The 20,523-nt window shown below is 48.1% G+C and overlaps 1 protein-coding gene and 1 pseudogene across 1 annotated transcript in view; both read left to right on the forward strand.

Annotated features, from left to right (window-relative positions):
• Nucleotides 1–20,523, forward strand: part of nsl1 (non-specific lethal 1) — a 198,869-nt gene that overhangs the window by 101,161 nt on the left and 77,185 nt on the right. The gene's annotated exons all lie outside the window — the stretch shown is intronic.
• LOC142582191 (uncharacterized) lies at nt 16,552–18,232 on the forward strand (annotated as a pseudogene).

The following is a 20,523-nucleotide window of genomic DNA, read 5'->3' on the forward strand; positions in this document are numbered from 1 at the left end:
TCCAATAGGGGGGGGGGGGGGGCAGGTAGGTATGCTCGCAGCCGCCCTTTCCCACAACATGCGAGTGTGGTTTGCAAGAGTGGCCAGTGTGCTCATCATGAGCACACAAAAAAATGTGCCGCGTCTTGAGAATTTCTTTTTTCATTCCTGCTTTCGTGTGCCTAGTTTATTTGTTGTTATAAAGCATTAAAAGTGCTTTCGTGTCAATGGTAAGAACACTCTGTAGCATCTTCATTCGCATATCATACATTTATAGGTGGAGAAGATAAAAATGACTGATTTCTCAGTGAATTAAAGGTGCACACAATGCGAAAGCACCCATGTACTTAAATTTAGGTGGACGTTAAAGAACCCCAGGTAGTCCAAATTATTCCTAAGTCCCCCACTATGCCACTATGGCTGGCCTCATAATCAAATCGAGGTTTTGTCACATAAAGCACTGTAATTTAATCTTTAGAGCGCAGCTATTTGGCGCCCGTTCCCGCATTTCGCGTCGGCGTTGGCCTCGTTGTAACCAAGGTCATTATCCGCACTCCTGCTGCCCTCTCTCATGCGCGGCGTGAGTCTTGCTCTCCCCTTGTCGTAGAGTTTCATACACTGATTGCTATAGGGAACTCTGGCGCTAGTGTCTACGGGAGCTGTAATGGGAGCGGTTGTACCAGCATGGGAATTATGGGAAGTACATGGATTTGCCTAAATTTCGTCCTGCCTTCAAATGGCATTGTGACTTTGTAAACTCGTCATTTTCAACATTCTACTGCGTCATAAATAATTAAATAAACATTGTTAAAATTGTTCGACGGCAGGATTTGAACACCGGACCTCTAGCACAGAAGCCGGATATTGAGACCATTAGCCACGGATGCGTGTATCTACAGGTGATGTGAAACGCCCTTATGAATTTGTCGCGGGCATAAGATGCCTTGAGATGCTTGTCACGTTTCGATGTGGTCACCTCCTCTCCGCAGCGGTGACGGTTCGATGGCGCATCGCCGGAGCGCCGGCTCGATAGCGGCGGATCGCGGTGTGTACCGACTCCGCTCTTCCTTTAATTCAGAGTTAAATGTGTTGATTTTTATTCACACTTTCACACTGCAAGATGACTCTAATTGAGGGGGAAAATGTCAGAATATGTGAGTAGGTTTGATTCGAAGCTCTGATTAGTACATATGAAGCAAACATAGGCGCCAGAATGTCCGAACTAACACAAAGCTTTTTAGCCCTTTTCCAGTCCCTGAAAGAAACTGTGACGACCGGTAAACACTGCTAAGAGTTGCTCAAAGTGTCCTTTTTTCTCTCGGGGCTGCTACAAGCGTCAGTGGTACAAAATTTGACAGAGAGGGTTTACTTATATCTGCATCAATGTCACAGTAACAGTGCATTAATACAAAGCTGACAATTCAATTTGTGCTCAATTTTGTAGTCACTGCTCATCAAACTCTATGTAACTGATTGATCGCGCCTTTTTTTTCTATTTAGTTTTGGCAACATACGTGGACAAAACAAAATGTGAACGAAAGGTGTAGCTCAAGTAACGTGAACTCAAGCCCATCGTGACAAGTATTTCATTGTCAGCCCAAGGAATGGTGGATGTCATAAGGAATCAACCAATCAACACTGCCGTTATGTTGCATTGAAACTTAGTGCCCCTATGACAGTGTTATACTCAGGCAAAACAAGTACCTGGCAAGAAAATTCATAAAGGACTTATTCTTACCTGAAATCATTGTGAAACCTGAAAACTTGGCAGAACTAGATATCCTGGTGTTCGAGCAACACACCTGTACTCATGATGCCTCTATTCAGTCATTTTTGTCTGATGCTTGGTTGATTCTTCTGTTCTTTGGGGCATATCGAGGTTTTTTTGTCATACTGTCCTCGTCTTCTTGCTTACAACAACACAGCAGGCAACCGTGCACAACCAGACCTGCGGTGTCGGTGAGCAAGTGGCGAGGGTGAGCGGAGGCAAGAGCGGCGTTAGCACGCTGTCGGCCACTTCCCTCTCTAGCCACGTTTACATGAATGCGACAGTGTCGCATCGCATCGCATTTCTAGCGCATCACATTCATGTAAACAGCAGTAATGCGCTAGGAAGGCGCATCGCATTAATGCGCCAGGCGAGGGTAGATTTACGGGCGCAAGTCGACTCTCGCGGAGCATGTAAACACAGGATCGTCGCATTAGGAATGATGGGAAGGAATTAGCCATCAACATGGCGATGGTCCCGGCTGCCTGCTTCGAATTGAATTTGGCGTTGCTTTTGTAAAATGCACTTCGTTCGCAGCAAATGATTGTGTAAACGGCTTTCGCTTAGTCTCAGGCCGCTTCAACGACAGAGTATTATGGATACCCTTGTGGTGTTTTCGAGATCGCTTCTCGTTTCGAACGAGTCGAAGCCTAACGAAAGAAACATTTGAGATGTCAGCGCTACCTATCGCTAGAGTAGGAAAATAGCCGCAACGACGGCATACGGCCTCTGAGATCCGAAGATCTCGCTGGAACTAAAGCTGCAAAACACGTGCGCGGCTTTGCGTCCGCTACACTATAGCGTATAGCGTACGCTATAAGTTGCGTACGCTGAACTAAAACTGTCTATTTCTCGGCACTCAACCACCAACGTGCACTCGGCCTACTACCGGAAACCAGTTACACCGGAAGTCGGTTGCACTTCCCTTATACGACACCCTGTGGCGCTACGTTCTCGCGAGAGTTAAGGCGCTACATGTAAACGGCGTCTCATCCCCTTTCCCAAATGCGCTTGGAAATGTGATGCGCCACTGTCGCATTCATGTAAACGGGGCTTCTGTGCCCAATTTAAAATCACGAACACCAGGCAAAATATGAGTAAACAAAAACAACTGTTCAATTGTCTACTTAAATTTATTTATTTATGAAAATGATTGCTAAAAAATGCAAACAACCACATCTACTTCACTTCATCCCATTAGATCTTAGGATGCCCAGCAACCACTAGGGAGCGTGATTTTTTTTTTTTTTTTTTTTTTTTTTGAAGATCGATACTGGAGCTCACCTTCCGGGGGTTTGTGCTAGTGCTCTAGTACTTAAGATCCACCGGTGGCTTCGGATAGGTGTTCTCTATGTGGGAAGAGCCGGTGCCTGCGGAGCAATGCTGCGGTGACTTTTGTGGCTAATGCAGCACACTGAGTTGAGCACTGTACCTTTGAAGTTCGATTGAATTGACTAGCTGCTTCGAGAGTGGTGCCGTGTACGGCAGTGCCCGGTATTCTTGGTGTCTTCTCCATATTAACGCAAAACGCTAGCCATCATTATCTCCTCTTAAGCTGTATCGTTGCTTACCCTTTACCCCGGTTTGAGATGCCTGACCGCCCTCCTGATTGACAAGCGCTCCTGGACTGGGCTGTCCTATACATAAGTGTATGCACAAATTGAGAATTTTATTGCGGGCTTCATCGCTGAGCAGCGTAAGCACTGTGACTGATGCCTGTAGCTAATATTGTCTCTATACACACTAGCAGGTTGGAGCCCTTATTGGTAAACGTCAATGTAACAAAGTCTATAAAATCAGCCCTTTGCTTTGTTATATCGAAATTCAACCTTTTATGTAAAAAAGTACAGTTGCTGATGAGTTTTTGTTGCACTGAAGAGCCGTATATTTTTAATATTATCAGGCAATCTGAGAAACCAATTTCAATGAGGAATGAGGACTCTGCTAGCACACGACATGGTTTTACGATTAAGTGGAACCTCCCTGAATGGGAACTGACCATGATATGCCCATTATATGGCGGTTGGCGTGGTGCAGAATGTTTTATGTGTGGTAATGGTCTCTGTGGGGGCTTTGCTGATGTACTGTGTGTTTTCAGAGGTGGCTTGTTGGTCTAGTCGGTGGTACGTGGTTATACTGAGAGAATGGCAGCAAACTTGAAAAAGGGATAAAATCGAGAGGCAGACACAGACAAAGCAACGGGAAGGTGGCTGGACTAACAAGTGCTGTTTATTCAAGAAAACGACATCCCCCAAGTCCGTATTGAACATGGGCAAAGCACAACATATCATATACTAAACGGTAATCACTTTATCTATACATAGCAACATTGATAAAGAAATTCAAGCTCTTTCTTGGTTAAGAACAACGATGGCACGCTTACACACTTCTTGGAGCCAAGTTTATAGATGTGGTAGGCTTCAATCAGCTTCCTTCCGAGTTTTAGCCTTCCCCACAACTAATATGTTGTCGAAGATGGGAGTGCAACCGCACTCCTTACAATAGAGTGGAAGATTACTTCCCATGCCTGTGGATACCAGATTATCATGCTCGCGTATCCACTCATTCGCACAACGACTGGTTTTCCCTTGTAAACTTTGCCGCATTTTAACGGGATACTTTAAAGTACACGTGTTGCACCTGCAAAACTTGCTGATATGCTTGGTATTGCATGCACTCATTTGCAAATAGAGCTGCGAGATCGTCGTATTAAGTTTCACAAGCTTAAAAGGCACAGAACAAACCAAACTGATGTCATTTCTTGACATAACCTTTTTCAATCTGTGTGAAATGCCATGCACATTTTTGTCCCACACTTCGCGATCCCTTCTGTTTTTTATTTTGGGACGTTTGTGTGCAGATTCAGCCATCGCAGTGATAAAATCCTTGGGATAGCCTGCTGCTAACAGTCTCCTCTCCTGCCGGGCAGCACTATCTTGCATTTGATGCATACAATTTTTTTTGCACTGCATTGGACAAGCACAAGTTGGCTATACCACACTTGACCAGTTTCGAGTGGGCGGATTGGTACGTTAGTAGCGCCTTTTTATTTCCTGGACTGTAAACCAAGCAAATGCGACCATGAGTATGAAAGGTTAGTCAGTTCTAAAAACCTGATGGAATTTTCATGTCACTGGATTTGAACTGTCAATTCCTAATGGGTCCTCAGTAACAAGTGCATTTAAGGAACTGTGCAATAACTTTCTAACAGGCTTCTGCCATGAACCTTCTTCAGTCACAATGGTTCTCATAGGTCAGTCAGGTCGATGTGCTTTCACAGTGAAAAGTGCAAAGCACATCAGCTTTGTTTGTCTTTTCTTTTTTTACAAATGAATGGTGTATGTATCAGGTTCATTGTTGCGACGGTACTGTGAGGTATTTTCTTAGCCAAGTTTTACAAGTCTCTTCGTGACACTATTAATGATTACTGCATTGCCTGTGTCTTTAGGTGTGTAGATGATTTCCTTGTTCTTTTAAATATCGAACGAAGTGGTTGTATCACTGTCATCATTTGTAGTGTCTTATCAGTACTTCATGTTTGCTTTTGACATCTTGGTTCACCCACGAAGCAGCACATGAAAATTCCATCAGGTTTTTAGGTCCGACTCTAACCTTTCTTACTCATGGTCGCATTTTCTGGGTTTGTAGATCAAGAACTAAAAAGATGCTACTACCGTATCAATCCACCCTCTCGAAACTGGTCAAGCATGGTATAGTGAACTTGTGCTTGTTTAATGCGGTAGAAAACAGTTGCATGCATCAAATGCAAAACAGCACTCCCCAGCAGGAGCGGAGACTGCTGTAGACTATCCCAAGGCTTTGGTCACTGCAGTGGCTGAATCTGCGCAGAAATGTTTGAAAATTAAACACAGAAGGGATCGCAAAGTGTGGGACAAAATAAAAACGAAAACCTGATGGTTGTGCTGTATGTGCATGGCATTTCACACAGATTGAAGAAGGTTGCCGTAAGAAACGATGTCAGATTGGTTTGCTCTGTAGCTTGTAAGCTTGCAAAACTTTGCATGAGGGTCTCGCAGCACAATTCGCGAAGGAGTATGTGTAATATCAAGCCATACATGCTAACCCTCCCGATTCGCCCTGGAGACTCCCGATTTTTTACTGAACTTTCCGATTGTACGATCGGTCTTATATCTCCCAAAAAGTGGTCTCTGTTCGCGCAGTAATGTTTTTTGCGAAACCGGCATTGCGGAATCTACAGCAGCATCGTAATCGTCCGGATCACCAACAACGGCCGCACTAGCACCATTGCTATCATCGACTAAGCAGCCGACTATGGTGCCAAGTAAGCCGACCAAAGCCAGAGCCAATGTAGCTCTTGTATTTCATGCATGCCTTCCTCCATGGTGCATCTTGTTGCTGCTGCTTGTGTGTTTGATTAGTGTTGGCTAGGCCGTGTGTGTGCGGTGCACCGTGTAAAGTTAGAATCCTCGTGTGCTTTATGGCATGACATTATCAAAGCCCTAGAAAAGGTATTTGCAGAAGTTCTTGCGATCTTATACTTCTTAATTTCTGTGCTTTTTGACATCAAGAAAATGAGAACATCTTGTGTTTCGTACGGCATCTGGATGCGACGTCAGCGTGTCTCACGGTGGCAAAGGTGACTTGAAACAGCACGTTTCCATGGCGAAGCATCAAAGCTACGTTCGCACCGCTGAGCAGCTAGACCACATAGTGAACTTTCTCCGGAACAACTGCGACAACAGTGTCATGTGTCGTACTTGTGGAGTGCCTGTATATGGGATTCCTCGTCGAACACAACCTAGCCCTTCGTGTCAGCGACCACGTTGGGCCTCTCCTACGGAAAATGTTTCTGAAATGCGACGAGGCAAAACTTTACAGATGTCGACGCAACTCTGAAGAATGTGGAGGCGGCCAACCTGAAACTTATTTCATAGGCATCGCTCTCTAGTCTTTGTTTCTTTATTCAGAGTTTCCCTCATCTGCTGCCTCGAGATTCCAACGAATCTGGTGAAGACGCTTTAGCTGCTCTCGAAGCTGAATTTGCCTCACTACAGGCGTAGTTTTCCAGAGGACATTCTGAATGAACAAAGGTGGGGGACGTGCAGTGGTCTATGGTTGGAAAAATGAAAAACACTATTGGAAAACATGTTTCCCTGAGTTGCTGAGGTGATGCTGGATTTACTCGTGATACCGCATAGCAATGCAGAGTTTGAGGTGATTTTTAGCACGGCACGAAAAACTAGGACTGAATTCCGCTCATCAATATGAAACACAGCCCTCCAACAGCTGCTGCTAGTGAGCAAAGCTACTTTGAGCAATTTGTCTGAGCAAAGCTACTCGGACAAATTTTGGAAGTGAGCAAAATCTGCTACTGCAAGGTCCCTGCAAGAGGACTCAACAAACACTGTTTGAAAGTTTGAACGAAACCCCCCTCCTTGGCACAAATAAAAAGTCTCCTGATTTTTGATCTCGCCAGGTTGGCAGGTATGCGCAAGCATGTCAACAAGTTTTCCATGTGTGACAGATGTGTAGTGTATCGTATACCGTTAAGACGTGGCAAAGTTTGCATAGGGCAAACTGATCGCTCTGTGAATCATCAGATGCATGGGCATGGTAATCTGGTACCCACAGGCATGGGAGGTAATCTTCCACTATATTGTAAGGAGTGCGGTTGCACTCTGATCTTCGACAATGTTTCAGTCATCGTAAGACTCGGCAGGAAAGAGAGTTGATTGAAGCCTGCAAGATATATAAACGTCGCCCCGAGAAGTGTGTAAGCATGCCATCGGTGTTCCTAACCAAGAAAACGCTTGAATTTCTTTATCAATGTTGCCGTGTACAGATAAAGGGATTACTGGGTAGTATATGATATGTTGTTTGCCTCTAGATTTTATCCCTTTTTCAAGTTTGCTGGCATTCTCCTAGTTTAACTATGCATTATTTATAGAGTGTTTTTTCATCGATGCTGCCATATTGTGTAGGCAGTGGCGCCATCTATGGCCAGAAGCAAGCTGGCTTGGGCAAGCCATGGCCTCTGAGATTTGCACGCCAGCTGGTTTTCTTCCGGCTGTCCCATTCGAACGGAGAGAGCGTAATTTCAGAGGTGGGCGTGGGCGGCGGCTTCTCTGTACTGGGGTGCTCGCAACCGAAGGCTGTTCGTACGTCGAGGAGGCTTTCGAGCGCTCTTGTACCATCGCTGCGACTTAAATGAGGCGAGAAAAGAATTCTTTTGTGCTCCTATATTACCTTTTACTGATTTGGAAATGATGGCTCATGGTGTACGAGCGGCAAAGTGCAAGCTGGAGCCTCTGTTCTCAAATGCGTTCAGTATTTTTCTGCAGACATACACCCGCTACGTTCAAGTGAGTATGTTGAACTAGAATACCTCTGCAAAAGATCTAATGAGCTGGAAATGCATTATACTTCAAAAATTGGGGGCTACATAAATATGTTTATAATTTTGTGAGCCAGTTTCAAAGCAGGTTTGCCAGCTGGTAACGGCGCATGCTTTCGTCTGTGCGTTTCACCGTCATGATATGGCGTGAAGCAAGACATAGCATGACCCGCCCACAGAGGAGGAGGAAGGAACGTTTATTGTGAGAAACGGCGAGAAAGTGTTCCTTCTTCACCCCAGGTGGGCGGCTCTCTTAGTCCAGGAAGCCGTTGGCTAATGCCGCATCCCGGGCCTGAACCACCAGACTTCGCTGATCTTCCAGGCTCTGTGCCTTTAACATTGCCTCCCATGTTTCTTCGATGGCTTGTAGTGGTTCTGAGGCATCATCTTGAGTGTTTTTCTCATGGTGTGGCTACACCAACACCATGTGTTACAGGGTGTCTGGTCCATCACAATATCGGCATAGGTAAGAGAATTTGGTGGGGTGCATAATAATTCCATGGACATACGTATTTGTTTGTAGTCTGCGGAGGGCGGTGGCTTCTTTCTTGCTTTATTTTGGGTGTGGTAAAGGATATTGTCTTCTTTCCAGTCGGTAATGTTGCAATATTACGGCATAGTTGATGGGAATGTCCTCCACCCTCGTCGCTTTCTGGAGATTATGCGGCAGGAAATCCCAGCTGGTATGCTCTCTGGCGACAGCATGTGCTGCTTCATTTTCTGCCAGGTGTTTGTGGCTTGTGGTCCACACGACGCAGGTTTCAGGTATTTATTGGCATCTTGTTATCTCTTTTAGAATCTTCACTGCTGCGGCAGAAATTCGGCCTATTTGTAGGTTTCTACATGCCGTTTCCGAGTCGCTCAAGATGATTGCTATGTCTGCATGTGGCGATCCCGAGGACGATGGCCACTTCCTCCACTGTTCCTGGATTTCTGGCCGGTATGGTGGCAGCGACTAGCTTATTCCCTTGGTTGTTGGTCACGGTAATTGCGTATGCTCTTCTACTTGGGTATTTTGCTGCATCTGTATATCTTGTGTTGGCATTCTTTGAGTATGTCTTGCTGAGCACTTTAACCCTTTGAGGGTCGATTTTTTTCGCCATATGCAACCGCCCACGGTCGATTTTTTTTTATTGCAGATTCCAATTCTTCTTAGGGACTTATTTCAGAAATAATTTACCGTAATTTTTCTAGGGTGACCATACAGTGAGAAAAAATATTTTGGGTTGGTATATATGTACTCTTCATTCATTAATAGCAACAATAAAAAGTAAATAAACTTAAGAATTAAACATTTGATGAATTGTTATACACATAGTTCAAGGCTTCGAAAATGTGCACTCGAGAATATTTCGCAAGACTCAAATGTTCCTGCTCTTACACTAATATGTACATCCATAGCGTAATAGAACTGCGTAGGTGCACACACTCAAGAAAACTGTGTGCTTGTGTGCCTGTCAGGAAAGCAAAACGTGTGACAAACTTCCGGTGATCTTCATCTTATCACCAACCAGAGGCAATTAGTTTGTGCGTGTGGAGTGTCCCCCCCCCCCCTAAAAAAAAGCAATGGAAACGCATGCACGGCAGCATCCTTCCTATGTGCACGCCTGTGAGCACAAAACGAGCAATAGACAGGCGGTCGCCTTTTGAGCGATTAGTAACGAGATAGCCATCAGTTTTGCAAGCGCAAGAAGCCGAAACCGCATGCGGAACAAAACCCGATCCGCCGCGCGCGCGCGTGCGCTAATGCGCGAGCGGTAGTATATAGACACGCGAGAGCAAACTAGTTCTAATACAAACCATGCAACGAAAACTGAGAGATGGAGGAGCACGAAAGAACTTCCCTGTATTCCCACATAGTGGCAGCACATGACAGAAAAGAAAAAGTTAGGAAATTGGCGTGCTTTTTTAACGTACAGACGGCACCGTAAATATATATGGCATCGACCATTTTTGGATTTGCTGGCAGCGCCGTATATTTACGTCATTGACCATTAAAGGGTTGCCTCTTGCTTGTCTTCTGTCGTTGTGGTGTGTTGCATGCATGTTGCAAGGTATTGGAGCGACTGAGATATAGTCACAAAGAAGTGGCAGCAATCTGGCTTTCGCGTTTGAATTTGCTATGAAGTTTTTGCTGTATGCGAGTTTGTGAAGTACTACTCTGCCTGTTTGAGTCAGCTTAAGGTGTTCCAGCTGGCTGGCTCTATGCACTTCACTAATTTCTTCCCAGGGGTTACGGAGGCCAAATTTTCGGAGTGTCGTGGTTGAGGTCGTATCGGGAAGTCCTAGTGCGCTCTTGATTGCATTTTTGATGACGATGTTGTGCTTTTAAATTTCAGCTTTCTTGAGGAGTAGATGCAGGGTGCCATATGTGATCCGGCTTATAAGGGCTTATAAAGAGAAATAATTGGATGGTTTCTTGCTTTTTAAGTCCTCTTCTTCGGGTGGTTATACGCTGAATGAGATGAGTTACTTGTGTTAGCTGAAGCTTTGGAAGTGTAGCTGTGTCAAAAGAGTCTTTATGTATTGTGAGGCCAAGAACGCGGAGGGAGTCAACGTGAGGGATATCGATTCCATTGAGTCCGATATTGGGATCTGGGGCGACGTAGGCTGGTGGTCTTCCCCGGGTCCTTGCCTTGAGTATAAGTAGCTCTGATTTTTCGGGGGCACATTGGAGACCGCATCTTGAGAGGTACTGTTCTATCTGATCGATTGCCTCTTGGAGGGTAGTTTGCTGTTGGCCAGTTGTGGACGCTTTTGTCCATAACGTTATATCGTCGGCGTATATTGCATGGCTTAAACGTTCGATGCCATTGAGTTGTTGCGGGAGCTTAATCATGGCAAGACTGAACAGCAAAGGTGAAATGACTGACCCTTGTGGAGTTCCTTTGTTGGGCATATTGAATTTCTCTGTTCAGATGTTGCCGATACTCACCGTAGCCATGCGATCTTTGAGAACGTCGTGTATGTATTGGTAGGCCCGGATTCCGCAGTTTGTGTCTTGAGATTGTGGAGGATTGCTTCATGCTTCACAGTATCGAAGGCTCCTTTTATATCTATTGCTAAAATAGATAACATTTTGTCGCGTTCTAGGTAGTCCAAGAAGTCTTCCTTGAGCTGTAGGAGTAGATCTTGTGCTGAGAGGAGCTATCAGAAGCTAAACATTGTGTCGGGCATGAGTCCCGAGTCTTAGAGGTATGCGGTCAGGCGATCGTGAATCATGTGTTCGAGAAGCTTTCCAGCGCAGGAAGTACGGAAGATGGGCCGTAAGTTGCTGATTTGTAGTGGCTTGTTGTGTTTTGGGATCATAATGACTTGTGTGCTTCCATTCTGCCTGGAGCTCGCCTTTTTCCCAGCAGTTATTCATGTAGTTGAGTCCATTTAGGGCCTTGTCTGGGAGGTTTCGTAGGATCTTGTTGGTCGCCTTGTCATTTCCTAGCGATATGTTATGAGTCAATTTGGCAAGGGCGGCAAGGAAGCGTGCAAGGGCCGTCGAGGGTGAGGTTTGGTTCGCCTTTGTACAGTCGGGGATATGTGGCCTTGGGAGCATTGTCTCCGGCAAGTTTACACTTGATTTCTTCCAAAATGTGTTTGGATGGGAGTGATTGATTTTTTTGAGGTCATGTCTTCGTTGAGTCTTGGCTTTGGTGGTAGCTAGAAGGGCTCACAGTATATGCCAGGTCTTCTTCATGCTGTGTGCACCTTGAAGTTGGTCACACAGCTTATGCCAATTCTGACTGCTGAGTTGGTCTCCTTATTCTTCTGCTTGCTTTGTTATGTGAGCGATCCATTTCTGCAGTTTGCGGTTAAGTTTAATCTTTTTCCACCGCCTCAGTAGTCCTCTTCTGGCATCCCAAAGATGTAGGAGGTGAGAGTCTATGGCTGGCGTGTTCTTGGTGAGTTGGATGACCTTAGTGTGCTTCTCTGCCATCTTGACCACTTCGGCGAGCCACTCTTCAATATTTTCGATGTTTTCTTCTCAGTCATGTTCTCGGAAGGCCTTCCAGTCCGCCAGCTTTGCCATTCTGGTTCTGCTCGGCTTCTTATGGTGCAGGATTTCAAGCTGAAGGATGTGGTAAACACTGCCGAGGTTTTCTTCCAGTCGGGACCATTCGGCCTTGAATATTCCTATTGTAAAAGTGAGGTCGGGATTTGTATCCCTGGACACACTGTTGCCTATTCGAGCCATCAGTTTAGGATCATTCCAGAGAGTGAGGGGATTCTGTTGCGCCGAATCGTGCACTCGCGCTCCTTTCTTGGTCGTGTGCTGGTAACTCCATGCTGTGTGGGGGGCATTAAAATCCCCCATAATTACGAGTTCACGGCCTTTAGATGTCTTCTGGGTTGCGTGATGAAGTTTACAAAGTCTGATAACGGATCCCTGGGTGGACTATATAAGCATAGGACGTATAGTCTTTGATGTGTCTTCTTCTCAGGTAGCACTTCCACTAGGGTGTGTTCCACGGTTGTTCCCTGGATTGTGTGATCTTGCTTGGTGAGATTTTTCTTTGTCAGGATGGCTGTCCTCAGGTCAGTTTGCCGGAGATGCCGTCGCATACCTGCCCACAATTTGTGCGGCAAAGCTCCTCTGAATTTAGTTGAATTTGGGATTGTAAAGCAGGTAAGCGTTTTTTTTAGTGTTCTGTTGTGTTTACCCCGATGCATACTCCCCACTCTGCAAAGCGTGCAAGGCCCGCGCTGACCTCGATCATATTATCTGGCAATGCCCCAAAGCCTCATCCACCAACACCTCCCGCACTAACACACGCATCATTAGTACGGCCGAGCAGTGGGAGACATTGCTGCTCAGCTTGGACCCAGAGGAGCAGCTCTGGGCCGTCCGGATGGCCGAAGACGCCGCCAGAAAGCAAGGACTGGCCGCCGTCTGAGGAAGGGGGGGATTGGGGGTTAGTCTCCCGACCCCCGCCACCCCTTAAACCCATCAAGGACATAATAAAGTTTTATCTCTCTCTCTCTCTCTCTCGGGTATCTAGTGTTGGAGGTGTCTGTGGTGGTTTCAATCTGCTGCGTATAGTGTTGGATGTCAGTCGGAAGAAAGTCTACCCAGTCGGTGATGGGGTTGTCAGGGAGGGCAGTCTGCACAGTGCAGAGAGTTAAGGAGTTTGTGTGTCATGTAGGCGTGGCGGGGTGGTTTGAAGGGGACAGTGACTTGTATCATGTAATGATCACTGCCCAGTGTGGGTTGTGTTCTCGTCCAGGTCACATCACGGAGGGAGCGGCTGATCACCAGATCCGGACTAGTGTCCATGCTGGCACTTTTGCCGATTCGCATAGGGGTCTGAAAGTTGTTGTGGACGGAAAGTTGGAGGTTCTGCATGAGCAGCCAGAGCCTGCGACCTCTGTGTGTGGTTGTTTTGTATCTCCAGTCAGAGTGCTGACTGTTGAAATCCCCACCGATTAGTATGGGGTGCTTCCCTGCCAGGCTGTACAGCTCTCGGAGGAGGGAGTCCAACGAGGCCGTCGGTTGGGATGGGGGGTGGTAGATATTGGCAATAAAGATGGATGGGCGTGTATGTGTGTGATGGATAATTTCGGTGATCACGCAGGGTTTCTCTGACGTGATGTAGTGTGTGTTAGAGTGCGGTGCACAAATGTGGACACCCTGGGTCTGTTTGTAGTGTCAGTGTGTGGAGTTGTAACTGGGCAGTGTGGCCTGATTGGCGCTATCTTGGAGAAGGACTTGGGGCGTTGGGGAAAAATTGGAAGTAGAAGCTGCAGGGGCGCTTGCTTGCCCCGGAAGCTGCGGCAGTTCTAGGTTATGATTTGAAGTGACTTATTGTTGCCCCGTCCCGCCATATTGGAGCGTAGAGGGATGGATAAGAGGGGTTAGTCTCGCGTCTATTGGGATGTGGGGTTGCATGGCGGTTAGTTGTGCTATGGGGAGAAGGGGGGGCAGAGAGCGGGGGAAGCTGCGTGAGGCGTGCTTCGAGGAGGTCGACCATTTTCTGGAGTATAGATTCCATGCAGCGTTCCATGTGCGCCTCCACTTTCGTAGTGAGGTCAGGGATGAGAGCATTGAATTTGCTTTCGAGGCGAACCTCAATATCCTTGAGTTTTTTGTCGAATTGTTCGGAGAGGTCTTTCAGTTTGGAGTTGACGTCGATCGGCCCGGAGGTGAGGGGTGGGGGAGTGATACGTTGTTTTTTGAGGGGGGTAATTGAGAGGGAGCGGTTTTGGTTTGTGACAGAGTAGGAGGGAAAGTTGAGTGAGGTCTGTGAGGCGTCTTACCTCCTCCCGCAGGGCCCGGAGCTCCCCTTCGTTGTGGTCCGGAATTTTCTGGGCGGGGGCAGGCGATCTCCTTGCACGGTCGGCCCAGGTGAGCTCCTGCTGGGGCTTGTGGTTACGGTCACGTGAGGTGTAGCGCTCAGTGCTTGCACTGCGCGATGACTTGCGCTAGGCTGGCTTCTGCTCCCGGGTTCTTGACTGGCGTCCGGCGGTTAGCTGGCTAGTGCGTGGTGGCGGGCGGGCGTACCGGTACTTACATGACTATTCCCATTGTGATGCCCGTTCGCACGGAAGATGCACTTGGGCGTACAGGTTGGGGGGTTCCGTTGGCGTGTGCTTGTCACCGCAATTGTGGCAACATCCGCTAGTTGGGGCGGGACAGACATCCTGGCGGTGTCCGATACGGCGGCAGTTGTAGCAAGCCTCCATTTTGGGTCGATGAGGAAAGCAAGTGTGAATACCCGCCCAAAAGCGGACAGCTTTAGGCGGGGGGCCGGTGGCGAAAGTGATAATGGACCGCGTTTTTTTCCCAAGGGCCGAGCGTCAATAATTGGTAGTTGAGGATTGGAAGGGAACAAGCCCTCCTTAGGATTTCACCGTGCGACTCACCACTGTGGGCCATGTGAATGACGCCCCTCACGGCATCGAGTGGAGCGAGGTATGCGGTGACATCAGTTGAGCTTGTGCCGATGCGAATTGACGTGATTTGGGCACAAGCCCGAGCTCGAGCCCTCTCTGGAGTGCTGATCGTCAAGGTATTGTTTGTTGGATGCATCTGCACCTAGTCCTGAGCGAGCGCTTCCTGCAAGGGGATTTTCGTCGCATCACAGATTGCTGCGAAGAGCGTGCGAGTGGTTTCCTTGGTCACGTCCAAACTGTAGCGTGGTCGGACTACGGTTTTGAAGTCTCCCCGAGGGAGTTGCGGGAGAGGCGCGCGTCGCGCGTACGCAGCTGGCGGCGCCGCAGCTCGGGATTTCTCGGCGGTTGAACGGCCGCTGCTGCCGCGATTAGGTTCCGTTTGGGGAGAGTGTGTGGCAGTCGCCGGGCGGTACTGGTTGCAGAGACGCAGGACAGTCTCCCATTACCCGTTTAGGGCTCCGGCGGGGTTGATGTCAGTGCCGTTTACTTGGTATTCCATGGCTGAGTGGGCCACGGACGCTAGGCGTAAGACAGGCCTAGCTTCGGCGTGCACCAGGGAGACGGAGAAAAGGCCGAAAAATCCGACATGGACGGTATAGTGACAACCGGGCGGGCTCTAAATACGCGGCTAACCTTCCTGGATACGATGGTGGCGATATTGAGATCCTCAGGTCTAAATATCCGGTCGCTGTGGACTTTGATCACGGCGCGTCCGCTCGCAGCGACACTGCCCGCTGCAGCCTCCCTCTCCTAACAATGAGCCGGTTCTACCTTAAATCCCTTTGAGACCCATCGCAGGAATGAGGCGGGGCGGGTGCTGACGGCACCCGCGTCGCATTCCTCATTCATCACGGCAGTAGTCTGCGGCACGCCACCGGATTCAATTTGACCCACGGGAAGGGGTGGGCAGTTTCGTGCAACTTCGAAGGTTCGCAGACGTAGTTGGGCGACTTGGCCTGACGTCAGTGTTGTCAGTAAATGTTTGAAACTGAGCACCAGTAAAGGCGGCGCTATTGAGGAGGTACGGAATTTCCCCGGAAGCATTTAGGCAGCGATTCAGAGACGCGAGCAAAAAGAGCGACCAGGGCTACTCGGAGTTCGCGTACGGTTTGAAAACAAACCTTGTTGAGTGGCTTAATGGTGCCGAAGCCTACGAAAGTAGAGACAAAATTATAGAATGTATTTATGTCAAACAATTCTACCGCAGCATTCCACAGTCAGTCAGGTTTTGGGTGCAGGATAGAGACACCGTAGACATGGTAGATAAGGCGGCTCGGCTAGCTGATGAGTACGTGATGCGGCGAAAACTCACTACCGACGACGAGCGTTCAAATGGAAGGGATAATCCGAGAAGGTACATCCATCACAACACACACACACACACACACACACACACACACACACACACACACACACACACACACACACACACACACACACACACACACACACACACACACACACACACACACACACACACACACACACACACACACACACACACACACACACACGCACGCACACACACACACACACACACACACACACACACACAGGTAAAAGCTACCGAGAGGGCCGAGTCGATGACAAAAACTCGAGTGGGAACAACGATAAAGGAGCTAGCAGCCCTCGGGATGAGGGGACAAAGAACGTTGATACGCAAGAGTTCGAGAAGAGGCGACCGGTCCGATGTTATCAGGGCCAGGGCCTAGGTCACTATGCTTCGGATAGAAAAAAAAAGAAAAAAAATGACGGTAGGGCTTTCCTACGTGGGCGGAAGCGACGAAAGCTTGGAGTTTCTCCGTCCATACCTCCAGGAGCTACGGATTAGCGGAAAAACCTGTAAGCTATGAAGGGACAGTGGAGCAACCATGGACCTAGTTCACCCTTCTTTTGTAAAAGCCAAGTACTATACAGGGAAGGTAACTTGGATCAAGTCAGTGCTAGAGGAACACTGTGTGTGTCTGCCAATAGCACGAGTGACAATTTCAGGTCCTTCCGGAGAACTAGACAGAGGCAGGCGTTTCGAAGGCGCTACCAATGGACTACCCGTATCTCTTTTTAAACCATTCGAAGCGTTTGTTACGGGAGCGCAGTCAGGAGTTCGGAGAAGGAAGGGTGCAGGCATTAACCCGCTCCCGAGCATGCCAAATCGCCGCTCAGCTGACCGAGGACCCCAGCGCAGCGGTGTCGGAACACGAGGAAGCGCACTCCCTAGTAGAACCTCGGACTACGGAGGAAAAAGAAAACAGTGTGACAGCAGAGGTGCCAATTAAAATGATCCCCGTAGAAAACTCGCGTAGCGAAGAAAGGTCGTCAGTGGAAGCAAGAGAAAGGGAAAGCAGCTTTGCACTTTCACCTGCCTCGGGGGGCTTTGACAGGCTTCTCCAGGTGGACAGGGAGTCGCTCAGCGCGGAGCAACAGAGGGACCAGACTCTGACAAGTTTACACTACAACGCAAAAGAGGGAATAGCTAGGCGCAACGTTACCATCCACGAAAAGGGAGGACTTTTCTATAGACACTACCGAGATCGTAGGGGCCATATCCTCGATCAATTAATCGTTGCGGAGAGGTATCGGGCGGATCTCGTGACTTTGTGTCAAGGAAATGGCTGGTCGGGCCATCTAGGAATCAACAAAACGAAGGAGAGGCTTTTGTTAGAATATTACTGGCCACGATGCTTTAAGGATGTGGAAAATTATGTAAGGTCCTGTGACGCGTGTCAGTGAGTTGGGAAGCCGGGAGATAAACGCAAGGCACCTTTAAAGTTGGTTCCCTTAATCATGGAGCCATTCCGTCGGCTGGTGATCGAGACAGTCGGGCCTTTGCCGCCGAGCCGATCAGGGTGCAAGTACCTTTTGACTGTGCTTTGTCCCGCGACAAAGTTTCCTGAAGTGATTCCTTTGAAGGAACTGAATTCCACCGAGATAGTCACCACGTTTGCACGAATCGGTTTTCCTGCGAGATACAGGCTGACCAGGGGACAGTATTTACAAGTGCTTTAAAGGGACACTAAAGGTTACCAGAAAGTCAAGTTAAAGCGATAAAGCAATGCTCTAGAACGTCTGAGGCGTCAATATAATCGCGAACAGAGCTTTAGTTACCGAGAAATTGCCGTAAATGCACGACACGATTTGAGACCCCCCAGCGACATTCCGGTACTAGCCCGATGACGAAAGCACTCCTCGTCATAATTTGTCACTAGTACTCAACTACTTGAATTAAAAAGATCATTTCATTAGATTATAAGACGGAAGAAAATGCTACTTGTCTACTTCTATTCGATTATAAGGAAAAAAAAACATTTTGACGTTACCCTTGAGTAGTATGGGTGATCGAAATGTTTCGTTTTCGCTCGACTCTGCGCGCTCGACTTAGCGCCGCGCGCGCTTTGGAGTTTCAGTTGTTTCTTTATCGCGTCGTGCTGCGGTGGTCCTGCTGGCTCGCGAAAATTGCATTTGGAACAAGCAGCGAGAATGCCACGTCCATGTGATGCCGTGGGATGCGCGAACGGTCCGCGGAACTTGGCCAAAGGCAGTTGCAGCGGCGAATCCAACGTTACTTATCACTGTGCCAACGAGTGAACCTCTCTGTTCGAAGTGGTTAAGTGCCGTACCTCTGCCACAGCGCGCTGGCAAAGCGCCGAAGAATCACGTAGTGTGCTCGCTGCACTTTCTTCCAGAGGATTACGAGTTCAACACCGTCTTACTGAAGTCGCGTGAAGTGCCTTTCAAAGCAGGCCGTCGTCGTAGTAGTACGCAACGACGCCGGCAGCGCGAGCCCTCAACAGCAGGTCACGTTCATCAGTGCTTAAATCGCTGAATTCGAGCCCAGCATCGCGAGCTAATGTGTCGTTGTCAGGGTCATCCATTGCAGCGAGCATCAAAGTTGGCGTCATAAAATAAAGAACCAGCTTATCGTCGTGCGCTTTCCCTTCCGCTAGCCACCATAGTACCACTTTCGCGCTGCTGTCGGCTCTCTCTTGGCTCTGTTTCTGGCCGTGCTTTTGCGTTTTGTGCAGAAAAGCCGTAGCGCCGTCTGCGGGAGCAGTTTTACTCACCGACGGCGCAACGTCACTATGAGACGATGACGTCAGTACTCCTTGATCAGAGGGCGGGCGATTTGAACTGCGCTAGAGGTACGCGGACGCTTCAGAACGCATTTTCTCTTAAAATAAGTCTCTTCTTCGCGCGAAACAAGCGTTTCGAGGTTTCTGGGATGGTATTTCAACAGTCCACGTTGACTTAATATTAACCTTTAGTGTCCCTTTAACCACGACGTTCCTAGAAAGGTGTGGTGTGTGGCTGATACACAGCTTCGTGTACCATCCACAATCGAACAGCGTTGAGAAGATGCACTCGGTGCTTAAGAGAGTGTTACATGCATTGTGCCATGAACACAAAGCAGACTGGGAGGACTGTTAACCGGCAACCCTGTTCGCGTTGAGAACGGTCCCACATAAGGCAACGGGGTTCACTCCTTCCGAGCTGGTGTACGGTCGGGCGATCCGTTCCCCCCTCAGAATGTTAAGAGAAATGTGGGAACAGGTGAAAGCCAGACGGTGGTGAGTTACGTTTTAAAATTGCTGGACCGGTTAAGTGTCTCACGAGAACTGGTTGAAAAAAACCTAAAAGAGGCCCGGAAATCCCGAAGGCTTACTATGACAGAAATGCGCGTAGGCTAACATTTAAGGTAGGCGACAGGGTCAGGATCCTAAGGCTTTCACGAAAAAAAAACTTGAGGTACAGTGGGACGGACCTGTAAAGGTTACCCAGAAGATATCGGAGACTAACTACACCCTAGAAGTCCCCCAAAAAAGGAATCATTTACCACTCCAATTTCATGAAACCTTATTGTGGAAGGGAAGAGGTTGTGAACATGGTGGTAAATGCGTCTGAAGAAGTAGCGGTCGAACTTCCAGTTTTAGCGACAGTGACAGATTCGGAACTCTCCATGGAGAACAACCTAAATCTGTTTGTAAACCGACTTGCTCTCGAGGCCGATCAGTAGGCGACCTCCGGAAACAATTTGATGAATTTCGCCACTGCTTCAGTAGCCGGCCGGGGAAAACGACGCTCATTACTCATGAGATTGAGTTGACATCAATCCGAACCGTACCGGGTCTCACCTGGTCAGCGAGAAATAATGGAAGTAGAGATCAAACGAATGCTTGAGTTGGGAATCGTTGAGCCAGCAGACAATGATTACACATCCCCCATGATTCTTGTAGAGGCGAGCGGGAAAGAGCCGCGTCCATGCGTGGACTATAGGAAATTGAATGCGATCACAAGTGACCAACTTTACCCTATACCTAACATTGAAGAACGAGTTGAACGGGTGGGCGGAGCCCAGTACATTTCAACAATCGACTTCGCTAGGGGGTACTGGTAGGTGCCTATGCCAGAAAGCTCAAGTCGCTACGCAGCACTCACTTCCCCGCTTGTCACATTTCGACCACTAATGTTAATTAAGTTTCGGGCTTAAGAACGCACCGTTTAGCTTTTCCAAGCTGAT

Source organism: Dermacentor variabilis, chromosome 5 (genome assembly GCF_050947875.1).
Source record: "Dermacentor variabilis isolate Ectoservices chromosome 5, ASM5094787v1, whole genome shotgun sequence".
NCBI lineage: Eukaryota > Metazoa > Arthropoda > Arachnida > Ixodida > Ixodidae > Dermacentor > Dermacentor variabilis.